General features: G+C 44.1%; 1 protein-coding gene across 1 annotated transcript in view; it reads left to right on the forward strand.

Annotated features, from left to right (window-relative positions):
* Positions 1-15,556, forward strand: part of HS3ST4 (heparan sulfate-glucosamine 3-sulfotransferase 4) — a 474,138-nt gene that overhangs the window by 400,735 nt on the left and 57,847 nt on the right. The gene's annotated exons all lie outside the window — the stretch shown is intronic.

The following is a 15,556-nucleotide window of genomic DNA, read 5'->3' on the forward strand; positions in this document are numbered from 1 at the left end:
GGGATCTTCCAAACCCAGAAATCAAACCCACGTCTCCTACTTGGCAGGTGAATTCTTTACCACTGAGTCCCAAGGAGAGTCGCCATCTCCACCCAAATGAAATAGAAATGAGAATGGGAGTCAAAGTGGATCAGCACCAGGTTGTTATTTTAGAGGCGAAGACCCCTTTCAGAATCCAAAGTCTCCAGAAGGAGCCTGAGCTGAGGACAGAGAATGTGGCCATGGGTTCCATGAATGCATAGTGAGAAGGTCAAGTCTATGAGATGCTCCAACATCCATCTCAGGGCAACAAAACAGCAGTTCTTTATCCATGTGCTTCTACTCTTTGAAGCTCTAGGCTCTTCTCTCATTCACTAAAAGGAGTTTCTGCCAATGCCCTGCACCCAGTGCCCTAAAAAAATCACAAATGGATATCCTTGTGTTTCACCCATTAATGAGCTGCAATACAGGCATTTATTGATTGGTTGCCTTTTCTTAACTTTCATGATAACAAAGATCAGCCTATCAACTTGGCATTCTCAGCAAGCACATACTCACAGATGTCAAGTTCAATGTATGTGTTATGATTCATATTATAAGATGTGTTCCTGTTTACACTTAGCATTAAGTATATTTTATTGAGTTGTTCCCATTATATTGTCATATTTAGCCTTGAGGATGATCTTGTGAAGTTGATATTATCCCCATTTGATAGATGGGAAAACCAAGGCTGATGAAGATCAAGTAATGTATCACAGTCTGTCTGTGTCAGGAGGAGAGATGCAGAAGACTAGAAACCATCAGGGTCTCTACCGTATCATGGAGTGTCTTAGAGGAGAAGAGGGGGGCATCTCAGAGGGGGTTCAAGGTAGAGGGCACAGTCCTGCCCAGAAAGTATGAGAGAGAGTTAAAATAGAGAGGGATGGCAATTTGAGACATCCTTCCTGAGAAGGGGGCATTTAATCAGGTCCTGATCGAGGAGATAAGTGTACCATGAAAAGTGGGAGTCACACGTGTCATGGAAAGAAAATGGCCCTATTAGAGCTTTGAGTTATAGAGGTTCTCTGAGCTATATAATTTGGCTGTGTGATTTCTAGGAAGCTATCACACCTTTCTTATTTTTCAAATTAAAACAAGATTGTTTTTTTAAAAAATGTGGCCCATGTTTGAAGTCTTTATTGAATTTGTTACAGTATTACTGCTTTTTTTCCTTTTGGCTTTTTGGCCAGGAGGCAGGTGAGATTTAGCTTCCACCAGGGATCAAACCCACACCCCTACACTGAAGTGAAAGTGAAAGTGTTAGTTGCTCAGTTCTATCTGACTCTTTGTGATCCCGTGGACTGTAGTCCTCCAGGCTCCTCTGTCTGTGGAATTCTCCAGGCAAGAACACTGGAGTGGGTTGCCATTCCCTTCTCCAGGGGATCTTCCTGACCCAAGGATTGAACCTGGGTCTCCTGCAGTGCAGGCAGCTTCTTTACCATTTGAGCCATCAGGGAAGCCCCTGCATTGAAAGGGGATGTCTTAACCACTGAACTGTCAGGGAAGTCCCAACCACCACACCTTTCTGAAGCCCAGTTTCCTCATCTGCAGGGGAAAGGGGCCGTGTTAGGGGCTGCACATGTGCTGGGTGCTGGAGCTTTATCTGGGCATTAGCTCAGAGCAACCCCTGGAGATTTTCCATTTGTCAAAGGGAGAGAAAGAAATTGGCTCCCAAGTGATGGCAGTATTTTTAGATTGTGTTGCTTCATTCAGACCTTTTGGTCAGCTTAAATGTGGGCTTTGGGGAGGATGGAGACGCAAGTCAGCTAAAGGGGTCAGCAGGAGCAAGCCCCTCAGCCATCAAACCCAGGGAGTGACAGCGCTCACGGGCATAGAAGGAGGTAGACAGCTTGGTGGCGGCTTTGACTAAAAGGTCTTAATGGATTGCGTGCTCTCCTGCTCGGTGATTACAGAATTCTTTCCTGTCCATCACATCTCAGCCTCAGAGCAGCGCTGAAGAATTGCTGTATTTCTGCTTGGCCCTCTTGCTCCCAAAGGTAGAATCAGGGGGTGAGGGTGGGGCTGGAAATTGCTTCTCTTACATGGTCTGCTTCCACGTGAAGGCAGATAATTCCAGAATCTTGGCTTTGGAAGCATCCTCATGGAATGTCTCACCCAGCCCCTTTTTGGTCCGGGTGGAGAAGCTGAGGCTCAGAGAAGGAGGAGGGGTGGGGGAGAACCAGAACCATAGAGCTGGACCCTGGTGTTCTGACAATCAGGTCAAATGAACATGTGCCAGGGGGGAGCATCCTTTGACCCCATCCGTCATCTGGGTTCAGCCTGCAGGGTAGGGAGCCAATCGTGGGTCAGACCTTTTGGAGGGAGGTGGAGAGAGTATGATGATTTCAAGTCAGGACCTTCAGGGAAGATCCTCAGACCAGCTTGTCCTGAGCCTCTAGAAAGAGGCTATAGAATGAGACATAGCTAGCCAGAACCTCAGAATGTGTGAAAAGGCAGCATTAGATGATCCGAAGGCAATGAAAGGCCTTGTCAAAGTGATGGGTTTGGGATGATGAATATTGTGGTATTTGGGCTGTTTCTTTTTCTTCTTTCCCTGTCCCTTTTCTCCCCTCTTTCTCTTTTTCTTAAATACTATCTGTAAGATGTGAGATCTGGCTTTCTTACAGAAAACTACCAGGCCAAAGAGGCAGAACTGTTTTCACAAATCATTATCTTAACCGTGAACTGGAGAGGATCCTTTAGGTACCAATGTTAAAAAAAATAGGCAAGGTGCTAAACATAGGTCAGAAAGGCTGGCTTCGTTAACCAATTCCTTCATTCATTTACAGATTCATTAATATGCTTTATTATATGCTAAGCTCCCAGCTCTGTTCTTCATTATGAGGCAGGCAGAAAGCATAAATGCTCCAGGCCTCAGCTGCAAAGATGGTGATGATGGTGATGACACTTTACTGGATTCTGATAGGATTAAATGAGTTAGTCTAGAAAGGTGAGGGCTTCCCTGGGGCTCAGTGGTAAAGAATCCACTTGCCAGTGAGGAGACTTGGGCTTGTTCCCTGGGTTGGGAAGATCCCCTGGAGAAGGAAATGGCAACCCACTACAGTATTCTTGCCTGGGAAAGCCCATGGACAGAGGAGCCTGGAGGGCTACAGTCCATGGGGTCCCAAAAGAGTCAGACACAACTTAGTGACTAAACAGTAAGAGGCAAGTAAACATATTGCATTCTGAAATCCATAAAACACAAAGCTCCACTGTTATCATCGTTCTTTTACTTGTGGTTGTATTGACTGTTGTCAGAGCCCCGCGTCTGTGCAATAGGGTTTTCCTTATGGCCAATTTAGAGAAACCCCGTCCTGCCCTCCATGGAAAGACTGAATGACTACTCAAACTCTGTAAGAGGTACTAGGAGCCTGAATTTGACCTATGCTCTCTATTAGAGTCTTGGCGGGGGCTGTGGCTGGTAACCTGGGGTAGATGCCAATGACGCAATGCTGTTGTTTGGTCGCTCAGTTTTGTCTGACTCTGTAAGCCCATGGACTGTAGCCCACCAGGCTCCTCTGTCCATGGGATTTTCCAGGCAAGATACTGGAATCTGATTCCTTTCTGAAATACCAGAATACACTTCCTCCTGCAGATCTTCCTGACCCAGAGATCAAACGGGGTCTCCTACTTGTCAGGCAGACTCTTTACCACTGAGCCACCTGGGAAGCCCAATGACATATTAATTGGAAACTTTTCCACCCCGAGTAGACCCCACTTCCACTCCGCAACAGCTGTTATCTTCCATGCTTGTTCTGAGAGTCTCCTGGTGGTCACTGAGTCATTGAAATTCATTCCCACCCAAGCACCTTGCTTCCTGCTCTCAGATTGCTCAGTTTGTACAGTCTTCAGACACTCAACATATTTGCACTGCCCTCTGCTTTTTTTTCCCCTTCACAGCAGACGTTGCCCATCAATCATAACACTGACACTTGGCCATGACAGGCACTGGGACTCTTTCTCAACGTGGTTCTCTAATTAGCCACAAGGTAGAAGATACGCAGGGTAACGGCATATTTGTTATCTGAGATCTGGTATAACAACTGACACATATTGATTGAGCGCCTGGTATGTGTTCAGCCTTCTAGCAAATACTGTATTGGAAACAAGACGGCAATTTCTAATTCTCTTTGGTCTAGAAAAGTCCATAAGAGCAGAGTAGATTCAAACCCCTGCCCTGCAACTGATCAGACTGGATTTGTAATGAACTGATCAGTCATTGATTCCTGAGTGTCTAAGAATTCCAATAGGATTCTTTCTCCCTCCCCTTTGGCTTCTCACTAACTGGAAGACTTCTCTAGTAGTCATGGAATGGTGTTTTCTACTCTACAACGAATCCTCGATATTTCATAAAGATGTTCAGTAACACAAGTGCTATCGTTGATTCTTGAGGAGCACCATTTATTACGTGTCCCCAACCTTTCAAGAGCCTGTTTTCTTCTCTGTTCTTGTTTTCTGAGCACATTCTCTATTCATGGCCAAAGGCACACACACCCCCGCCCCCGTCCCATGGTGATGCGGTGTTTTGAACAGCTTTCTATGTGGGAATTTGCCAAAGGTTTTTGTCTTTCTCCTTTTGGGGCCTAATTAAATTATTTCCACAGACTCCTTTAGCCAGATGCCTCTTTGCCATGTCAAAAAACACTCATAAATTGGTTGAGCTTGACTGCAGATCCTACACGATCTCTCTAATAAGAGGTGGTTCATTGCACAGTCTCTACTTAACTGCTGGGCCCTGTGCTGTGGCTCTGGCTCAGAGTGCACGCCTAGTCCATGGTAGAGAAAACCCACGCTTACTTAGTTCCAGGTCTCCACACCTCTCTTTCTTCTTCCAGCTCTCCTTGACCTGCACCCACCGTCTTGGCTGCAACACCAGCCGCTGAGAACAGTTATGACCAGAGGGAGGGTGGATTTAAGAAATCCCGGCCAGCTCATTGGGAGCTCGGCATCCTTTTAACTTAACTTCATGCCCAGATTTGGGGTAGGACTTTTTCATTGTAAGTGGCAGAAAATCTGGCCACATTGTTCTAAGCAACTAGGAGGAGTTTGTTGGCTCAGAAATATGAAGACTGTAAGAGTCATTCTAGTTTCAAGTGCAGTTTGATCTCAGGCTCAAACGATGTCATCAAGACTGTTTCTCAGTTTCTCTTTCTTCTTCCATCTCAGGGCTCAGATCTCTGTGTGTGCTGCCTTTATTCTGTGATCAATTCTGATTTTATGGTGATGAGACGGAAGCAGCAGCTGAAGTCTCAAATTCTGTCAAGGTTCAGGTCCCACGGGAAAAGGGCCATTTTCCCCTTCTCTCAAAATTCTATAAAATTCTTGAGATTCATCCCTGTTTGGATTGGTTCATGTCACACGTTCATCCTTGCACAAATCATCCTGTGGCCAGGAGACCGGACTTTCGTAGGCCGGCTCCTGTGTTATACCTTTTGGAGTTGATGATGGAATTCCCCCTGAATCACATGGACTGAAAGTGGGAGTCAGAAGTTAATGAATGTTGAGTGGCTAAAAGAGTGTGTGTCCACTATCCAACCATTAGATTTCTGTCTCAGAGCTGGATCCTCAAGTCCAAATCCCACTAAAATTCTCAGATCCAGTTCAGAGAAGTTGCCAAAAAGAACATAGGAATAAGATCTGGATCAGTTGCTGGATTCAATACTAATTTGCTGCTTAATGAGTCTGGAACTTAGTCTTCTCATCTTTAAAATGGGGATAGTAATAGCTTTTTTACATTGCTTAGCACAGGCATTGGTGTACATTAAACTTTAACAAATGAGGGTCTGGCTTGGTCTTTCTGTCTAGATTTCTATCATGATAACTTTCTTGGTACTGTCAGTCCAGTGATGACCTACTTTCCTCTTATCTATCTCTTTTTCTCTCCAAGGATGAGATAGTTATACCTGAATTTTGGCTAGGTGCCTGCAAACCTGCAAGTCTACTTGTTTTTTAACTTTTTAAATTTTATATTGGAGTCTTCCACTTTCATAGCTGATTAACAGCATGGTGGTAGTTTCAAGTGAACAGTGGGGACTCAGTCATACATATACACGTATCCATTCCCCCCAAACTCCCCTCTCATCCAGGCTGCCACATAGCATTGAGCAGAGTTCCCTGTGCTATACAGTAGGTCCTTGTTGATTATCCATTTAAAATGTAGCAGTGTGTATATTTCGACCTCAAACTCCCTAACTATCCCTTCCCCTTCTCCTTCTCCTTTTTTCTTTTTTGGATACATACCTGCCATACTTGTTCCATCTTGAATCATCTTCACGGCCATGCACCATGCACTGTGGGTACCCCTCTACCCCATACTGAACCTTCCCATGGATTTGTCAATACTCTCTGGAGTTTTCTCGTTAGTCTAACTTCCTCTTATAGCTTAGAGCTCCATCTGCATCACAGTAACATCTCCCGCAATCCTTTTAGTTCACTGACTAGCCCCTGGCTCTTCCCTGTTGTGGCCTAACCATTTCCGGCTAACAAGCCCATGCTCAGCCCTGTTAGGAGATGTGATAAGGAGAAAGTGAGTGGGTGAGATGTTCACAGCACCATATTGAGTTGCATTGGAAAAGACATTAGAGGTCATCTGGTTTGGCTTCACTGCTGTGGGAAAATTCCTAGTGGTGTGATTGGGGCCAGATACAGAGAGGGTTGTTGGGAAGCCAGTTGTGAACCCCTAGGGTTCCAACAAAATTGTGGCTGACTAGTCAACCCCAGTAAATTAGAATATTCCGTTGGCAATTGATACCCCATACTTCTACAGGAAAACAAAACACAGTTAAGATTTACCTTATGGAGATAATGGCCTTAAATTAGGTCTTATGACTTCAGTGAGGTTTACTACTGAAATAAATAAGAAGCTAAGTGGATAAAGTACATGGGTAAAACAGGGCTGGTATTTACACACACGTTGGAGTGATGGGGGCTGTGGTCCACAGACAGTGCCGTCCTCTTTTTAAGAAATGAGCCATTTCTCAGCTCCCTCTGATAGTTGTCATACAGGAAGGAAAAGCCAGTGTAGCCAAATCTCCCACTCTTTCAAGAGATGATGGAAATCTGGATTTTTTAACTAAACTCAATTTTTAGAAATTTTATGTATTATTTTTGGCTGCTTTGGGTCTTCGTTGCTGCAAGTGGGCTTTCTCTAGTTGCAGCAAGTAGGGGCGACTCTTCCTTGCAGAGCATGAGCTCTAGGCACGCAGGCTTCAGTAGTTGTGACGCCAGGACCCAGTTACTCCATGGCATGTTGGATCTTCCTGAACCAGGAATCGAACCCATGTCCCCTTGCACTGTCAGGCAGATTCCCATCCACTGTACCACCAGGGAAGTTCCTAAACTCAGTTTTTAAATATCGGCTATTTTTAATCACTAGCAAAAAATAAATAAATTAGTTTCCAACACCTGTCTTAGTATTTAGAGCAGGTCTTGAGGGTGCATAGCAGAGAATAGGAGGCAGCCCAGGTGTGGGTGGGCTATAGACAGAGACCCAGAAGCAGGACTGAGCATTGTTTCAGGAGCCAGAGTGAGGCATGTGATGGCCTGGAGGGACTGAGGACTGATGGGAAGAACATGGGGTAAGAAGAGCTAAGTAAGAGAGAGACTTGAAGTCAGCCAGAGTAGTTTAGATTGGATTCATGGGCTGTGGGGAATCCTTGTATGTTCTTGAGCGTGAGGATCTAGGGAATAAATCCAGCAGAAGATGTAAGTTAGGAATATATTTGGCTATTTATTCCATGGGCTTCCCAGATGGTACAGAGATAAAGAATATGCCTGTCAATGCAGGAGATGTGGGTTTGATCCTTGGGTCAGGAAGATTCCCTGGAGTAGGAAATGGCAACCCACTCTGGTATTCTTTCCTGCAAAATCCCATGGACAGAGGAGTCTGGTGGGCTCTAGTCCATGGGATCACAAAGAGTTGGACAGGACACGACTGAGCACTGAGCTGATTTATTCCATGTCCAGTGGTAAAGCAAACTTCAGGTTGAATTTAAAACATAGCGTGTGAGGTTTTTTGTTTTTTTTTCCCCCGAGAAAATCTACATGTAGTCTAAGTTCATTTTGCACACCTCCTATTTGGTCACAAGATTATTAAAAAGATGAATACCTAGGGGTTGACATGTATTAAAATTATCAGTTTACTGACTTTTTAAAGGTTTCTTTTTCAAGTGAGAAATATAACTACAAGTGACTATTGCAAAACTATCAAGAGTTTCATCCACTGATGCTTTTGTACCATTAGTAAAAAAGACCAACACAGTGGGGGTAAAAATAATGTCTTAATGATGTTATGAAATTAGACTTGACCTTGTAAATTCCCAGAAATGTCCTGGGGAACCCTAGAGTTCTGTGTACCTCACCTTGAGTTTGGATCTTCCCTGTTGTGAGCTGAACTAGCCAATGTTTCCTTGGAGCCCTATTTTTAATCTAAAAGAGTAACTGAGAAATAAACTGTGATCATTCAGAATTGGTTACCTGGATGACCTATCAAAATTGAACAAAATGAGCACTTCGCTTAAACGAAGACTACCGACAGTATTTGTTGTCAATAATAAAATTCGTATTTTCTGGTAAAAGAAAAACACAGTGCAGTAAGATTGGGTCGTCAGCATAGACTAAACCACAAGACAAGAAATAAAAAAGGAGGTGAGGAAAAATTTTGCCCATGGAGGTCAACAGATCTTAGAGACCCCCAGTTTCTAAGCTCTACGCACCAGCCTAGTTATAGGAAAGTGAAAGTGAAAGTCGCTCAGTTGTGTCCGACTCTGCAACCCCATGGACTGTACACAGTCCATGGAATTCTCCAGGCCAAAATACTGGAGTGGGTAACCGTTCCCTTCTCCAGGGGATCTTCCCAACCCAGGGATCAAACCCAGGTCTCCCACATTGCAGGCGGATTCTTTACCAGCTGAGCCACCAGGGAAGCCAAAGAATCCTGGAGTGGGTAGTCTATTCCTTCTCTAACAGATCTGCCCGACCCAGGAATTGAACCAGGGTCTCCGTTGTAGGCAGATTCTTTACCAGCTGAGCTACCAGGGAAACCCAGTTACAGGAGACCAAACATAGACAGGACACAGATCCCACCTTGAACTACTCACAACCTGACACAAAGAAGCACAGAGAGAAGTCAATTCGATACCAAGTGCTAAAAACAAGCTTTGTTCTAGCTTCTGTGGCGCGAAAGGGCAGAATAAGACAATGAAATCTACATCTACATCTCATCTACATTAATAAAATATATTTCTGTCCATTGTAAACAGCCGAGTGGAATTTCACAAAGTCTGGAGGGTGTGTTTGAGATGACCTTCCTGAGGATATTATGTGACTCCTGGAATTGAGTGTTGGGTATAACATGCCAGGTCATTACAATCTCATAAAGAAGACAGAGGGTGGTCTCCACTATGAACCCTAAAATGCAAGATGCAAGGAAGACCCTCTCAGTAGGAGGTTTGCTTGGATAGTGAGCTGCTTATGACACAACCACCTTTGTATGGGGCAGTGGCAGAGATGTTGAAGGGTTCTCATGAACAATTTGAGAGAAGTGAGCAAATTGTGAGATACAGGAAATTACACTTGCCCATCATATAAAACTTCCTTTTGTTGTCCCTAAACCTCAAAGATAATTTGTTAAAGGAGGTGGGGCAAAGAGTGTTCTTTCTGCAAGAGATAGGGAACACGTTAGCAGATGTGATCCTTGTGATGAACTGAATGTTTGCGTCCCCTTAAAACTCCTCTGTTGAAACTCGAATCCCAATGTGATGGCACTAGAGGATGGTTGCTGTTCAGTTGCTCAGTTATGTCTGATTCTTTGCAACCCCATGGACTACAGCACGCCAGGCTGCCCTGTCCTCCTCCATCTCCCAGAGTTTGCTCAAACTCATGTCCATTGAGTCCATGATGCCATCCAACCATCTCTTCCTCTTGTTGCCCACTTCTTCTTCTGCCCTCAATCTTTCCCAGCATCAGGGTCTTTTCCAATGAGTTGACTCTTTGCATCAGGTAACCCAAATATTAGAACTTGAGCATCAGTCCTTCCAGTGAATGTTCAGTGTTGGAAGGTGGGGCCTTTGGAAAATAATCAGGGTAGAGCCCTCACAAATGAGATGAGTGCCTTTAAAAGAAGAGGACACGGACTTCCCTGGTGGTCCAGTGGTTAAGACTTTACCTTCCAATGCAGGGGGTGTGGGTTCGATCCCTGATCAGGGGGCTAAGGTTCTACGTACATCTCGAACAACGACAACAACCACCAAAAAAACAACAGAAAAACAGAACATAAACAACAGACGCAATATTGTAACAAATTCAATAAAGACTTTAAAAATGGTCCACATAAAAAAGTTTCAAAAAAGAAGAGAACAGAAGCTAGCTCACTGTCTTTCTACCATGTGGAGATAAAGTGAGAACTTGGCAGTCTGAGACCAGAGAGGTTTCTCACCAGGAGCCAATCATGCCGGCCCATGGATCTTGAACTTCTGGTCTACGAGAAATGGATTTCTGTTATTTATAAGCCACCCAGTCTATCGCACCTTGTTAGAGCAGTGCCAACTGAACAAGACAGTTCCCTGGAGAGGAAGAATACTATCATTGTGTCATTTTGTATTATCTTTGTTAACTGAGGAAATGAATCTCTCCTACATTAAAAATGAACTAAAGTGGAAATGTTTTCATCTCCTCCTCCTTTGGTGCATTCAGGTTCTTCCCTTCTGTTTCTGGATCCCTCTGTCCTTTCCTGTCTCTTTCTTTCTACTTACTCACTGAACATCTGCAAGAAACCTGGATGGACTCCCAACAGAAAAATCTATCCCTCGGGTAAATGGAAATCTAGGCGACATGAGACTCGCCACCAGCAGCTGCAGTGTTTATGCATGTGAGAGGTTAATGAACAGAAGGCTATCTGTACACCCACATCAGTGCAGTGGGAGTACAGTGCTGAATTCCTCCTGCCTCACTGGCAAGTAATTTCTTGCTTTGCACTTTGGAATGAGTCTCACTCTAGAGTCTTTCTAAGTCCAAAGGTAGGAGGGTCCTTTGCAGTGTGAAGTTCAGGGACATTTGTTGCTTCAACATCAAATCTGTAGATAGAATGAATTCCAGTAAAATTACTTAGGCATCAGGAGATTTAATGTAGTAAACAGTGGTAAAGTCAGTACTAAGGACCAGGGATGCAGACACAGATAAAGACATGTAGGGACTCCAAGGAGTTTGACTGGGTAGGAAGGTCCTTGTAAGCACGTGGATCTGGGAGGTAGAGGGTACTGAGTAGCATTTGACAGGCTGAAATGTGGTGCTTTTCTTCTTTTTTTTTTTAAATGTGGTTCTGATGGAGTAGCTTGTCCCTCATTATCTCTATTAACTGACACTTACCAACCACCCTGAAAATAACATAAAAGCGAAGTAAAAATCACATGTTTTCTCTGAAGACATTATTTCCAGACTCTGTTAGTCCATTCAGTTCAGTTCAGTTGCTCAGTCGTGTCTGACTCCTTGTGACCCCATGAATTGCAGCATGCCAGGCCTCCCTGTCCATCACCTGGAGTTTACCCAAACTCATGTCCATCGAGTCGGTGATGCCATCCAGTCATCTCATCCTCTGTCATCCCCTTCTCCTCCCACCTTTAATCTTTCCCAGCATCAGGATCTTTTGCAAGGAGTCAGTTCTTCACATCAAATGGCCAAAGTATTGGAGTTTCAGCTTCAGCATCTGTCCTTCCAATGACTATTACGGACTGATTTCCTTTGGGATGGACTGGTTGGATCTCCTTGCAGTCCAAGGGACTCTCAAGAATCTTCTCCAACACCACAGTTTGAAAGCATCAATTCTTCAGCACTTAACTTGCTTTATAGTCCAACTCTCACATCCATATATGACTGCTGGAAAAACCATAGCTTTGACTAGATGGACCTTTGTTGCCTAAGTGATGTCTCTGCTTTTAATATGCTGTCTAGGCTGGTCATAGCTTTTCTTTCAAGGAGCCAGTGTCTTTTAACTTCATGGCAGCAGTCACCATCTGCAGTGATTTTGGAGCCCAAGAAAATCAAGTCTGTCACTGTTTCCATTGCTTCCCCATCTATTTGCCATGAAGTGATGGGACCAGATGCCATGATCTTAGTTTTTTGAATGTTGAGTTTTAAGCCAGCTTTTTCACTCTCCTCTTTCACTTTCATCAAGAGGCTCTTTAGTTCTTCTTCACTTTCTGTCATAAGGATGGTATCATCTGAGTGTCTGAGGTTATTGATATTTCTCCCGGCAATCTTGATTCCAGCTTGTGCTTCATCAAGCCCGGCATTTTGCATGATGTATTCTGCATATAAGTTATATAAATACAGGTCCACCCTTAGGACCTAATTAGCTCACAAAGTCTTCACCTGCTATAGGATTTCAACATATACTTTTCGTTGTTTTTGTTCAGTTACTTGGTCGTGTCTCTTTGCCACCCCCATGGGACTGTAGCACCCCAGTCTTCCCTGTCCTTCTCCATCTTCCAGAGCTTACTCAAACTCATGTCCATTGAGTCAGCGATGCCATCCAACCATCTCATCCTCTGTCATCCCCTTCTCCTTCTGCCTTCAATCTTTCCCAGCATCAGGGTCTTTTCTAAGGAGTTGGCTCTTTGCATCACGTAGATGAAGTACTAGAGTATCAGCTTCAGCATCAGACCTTCCACTGAATATTTAGGACTGATATCCTTTAGGATTGACTGGTTTGATCTCATTGCAGTCCAGGGGACTCTCAAGAGTCTTCTCCAACACCACAGTTCAAAAGCATCAATTCTTTGGTGCTCAGCCTTCTTTACAGTCCAACTCTCACATCCGTACATGACAACTGGAAAAACCATAGCTTTGACTTTGTGGACCTTTGTCAGCAAAGTGACGTCTCTGTTTTTTAATATGCTATCTAGGTTGGTCATAGCTTTCCTTCCAAGGAGTAAGCATCTTTTAATTTCATGGCTGCAGTTGCCATCCACAGTGATTTTGGAGCCCAAGAAAATCAAGTCTGTCACTGTTTCCATTGTCTCCCCATCTATTTGCCATGAACTGATGGGACCGGATGTCATGATCTTCGTTTTTTGAATGTTAAGTTTGAGAGGGACACTGATATTCAGTTCACAACACAAAATCACCAGCCCCACTTCCAACCAAATTATTGCCTCTGATTCTTTCTAGAGAGAGGTTCTGGATCAGCAGTGACTCAGTGATTACTAGTAATTACTAGTAAACACAGGAATTCTAAGCATCAAAACAATGGAGTCCTACATGCTCCCTTTTCTGCTTTTTTCTGTCCTGGGGGTGGTGGTGGAGGGGAGATGAGTGAAGGCAATTTAGAGTCAGAGAAATCTAAGTTCAAAGTCTTTCTGCCACTAATTGACTTTATGACCCCAAGCACATTGTTTCCCACCTCGCTGATTCTCAGTTTCCTCTTCAGTAAAATGGGAAGATGATATTGTCCTCCCAGGGTTGATGTGACAGTTTTGTGCAATCTAGAAAAATTGCTGCTGGCACCACCCAGTCATCAGGGAAGTTCAGTTTCTTCACTTCTCCTGAAAAGACACTATAGAAGAGCAGATTTGGACTGTCTTTCCCTTCCAAGCATTCAAACCGTGCACAACTTGGAATGTACATAATCATAAGTCTGCTTCCCTAAACCTCCAACATGTTAGCCAGGTGTGGATTTTTCTCCTCTTCCTCCTCACATATCTCGCTTAGTGGGCCCTTACTGGGGATGGACACTCTTCTGGTCAATAAACTTAGATTTATTCAACTCTTTGAAGAAGACACCACCACAGTCACTGTTGATGACTATGATGCATTAACCCTCACGTGCCATCACTAGGGTACCATTCATTGAATGCCCAACAGTTTCATGTGTGACTTTTAACATGGCATCAATTATATGGTACATCCCAACTTCAATTTCAAAGATATTAATATGTGAAAAGTGTATCTGAGACCCCACAAAGTATCTACCCTCGTTTTACAGTTGAGAGTACTGGGAGTTATGGGGTTATTTTACCCAAGTTCATGTAACCAGAGTTTGAGAGAAAATTTGAACCCACCCAATCTGACTCCAAGAGCCTTCCCTGTAGCTCGAGTGGTAAAGAATCTGCCTGCAACGCAGGAGACGCAGGTTTGATCCCTGGGTCAGGAAGATCCTCTGGAGAAGGGAATGGCAGTCCACTCCAGTATTCTTGCCTGGAGAATTCCAGGGACAGAGGAGCCTGGCGGGCTTCAGTCCGTGGGATCGCAAAGAGTTGGACACAACTGAGTAACTAACACTGCTACTACTAATCTGACTCCAAAGCCCACTCGTTAATCACTTCACCAAACTGTCTCTTCCTATCAGCTGATGAATGAACACTTCAGGCAATCTCAGACCCAGCTTCAATTACATGCCCCTTGGGACTGAAGTGGTCACTTGACTCTCCTCAGTTTTGAGGGAAGGAAATGAAATTAAAGAGCAAGTGCACAAGCTGTAATTTGGCATTTTATAATATTGTTTTGCTCTCTGGAAGCTAAATGGCTTTTGATATGGAGGTGGATTGTTTGGCTTTTGTATGTTCAACTTTTGTGAGTGATTTTAAGGGTGTGTGGGTGTGCACATGTGCACTCAGTTGTGTCTGTCTTTTGTGACCCCATGAACTATAGCATGCCAGGCTCCTCTGACCCTGGAATTTTCTAGGCAAGGATATTGGAGTGGTTTGCCATTTCCTTCTTCAGATTTTAAGAAGGATATATTATATATAACATAGGGGTATGTTATATATAAAAGTTGACAGGCTTCCCAGGTGTCTCATTGGTAAAGAATCTGCCTGCCAATGCAGGAGACACAGGAGATGTGGATTGTATCCCTGGGTCAAAAGATCCCCTGGAGGAGGAAATGGCAACCACTCCAGTACTCTTGCCTGAATATTCTCATGGACAGAAGAGCCTGGCAGGCTACAGTCCATGGGGTCACAAAGAGTCAGACAGAACTAAGTACGCATACATGTGTAAAATTTGGCATCTTGGTATATTGTTTTCGAAAAGGGCTTCAATTCTCCCCTCTTGCCTCTATGCACACCCTTTACAATGAGATGTTACAGGCACTCCCATAAGGAAATGGAATCTATTTCTGTACTTTTTTGCATCTGGCTGACCTTGTGCTTTGTTTTAGTCAATACAATGGGGTAGAAGGGGTAGCCTGCCAGTTCTGACTCAAGGGCTCAAGAGGTCTTCTGAGATTTGCTTTTCTTTTGGAACAGCTCCAACATGAGAGCAAATTCAAGATAGCCTGCTCAAGAGTGAAGATTGAAAGGAACAGAGCAAGTCATCCCAGTTGACACGTTCCTAGACTAGCCAGCCTGCAGCTGGCCTGCTAGCTGACTGCAGACTCTTAAACAAGCCCAACTGAAATCAGATGAGCCTGAAACAGATAACCTGAGCTCAGTCTAGATGAGCAGAACTCCCCAGGCAACCCATCGACTCATGGGAAAAAGAAATGGTTTATTATTTAATGCCACTGAGTTTTCAGATTGTTTGTTACACAGCAATAGCTAGCTGA

Source organism: Dama dama, chromosome 10 (genome assembly GCF_033118175.1).
Source record: "Dama dama isolate Ldn47 chromosome 10, ASM3311817v1, whole genome shotgun sequence".
NCBI lineage: Eukaryota > Metazoa > Chordata > Mammalia > Artiodactyla > Cervidae > Dama > Dama dama.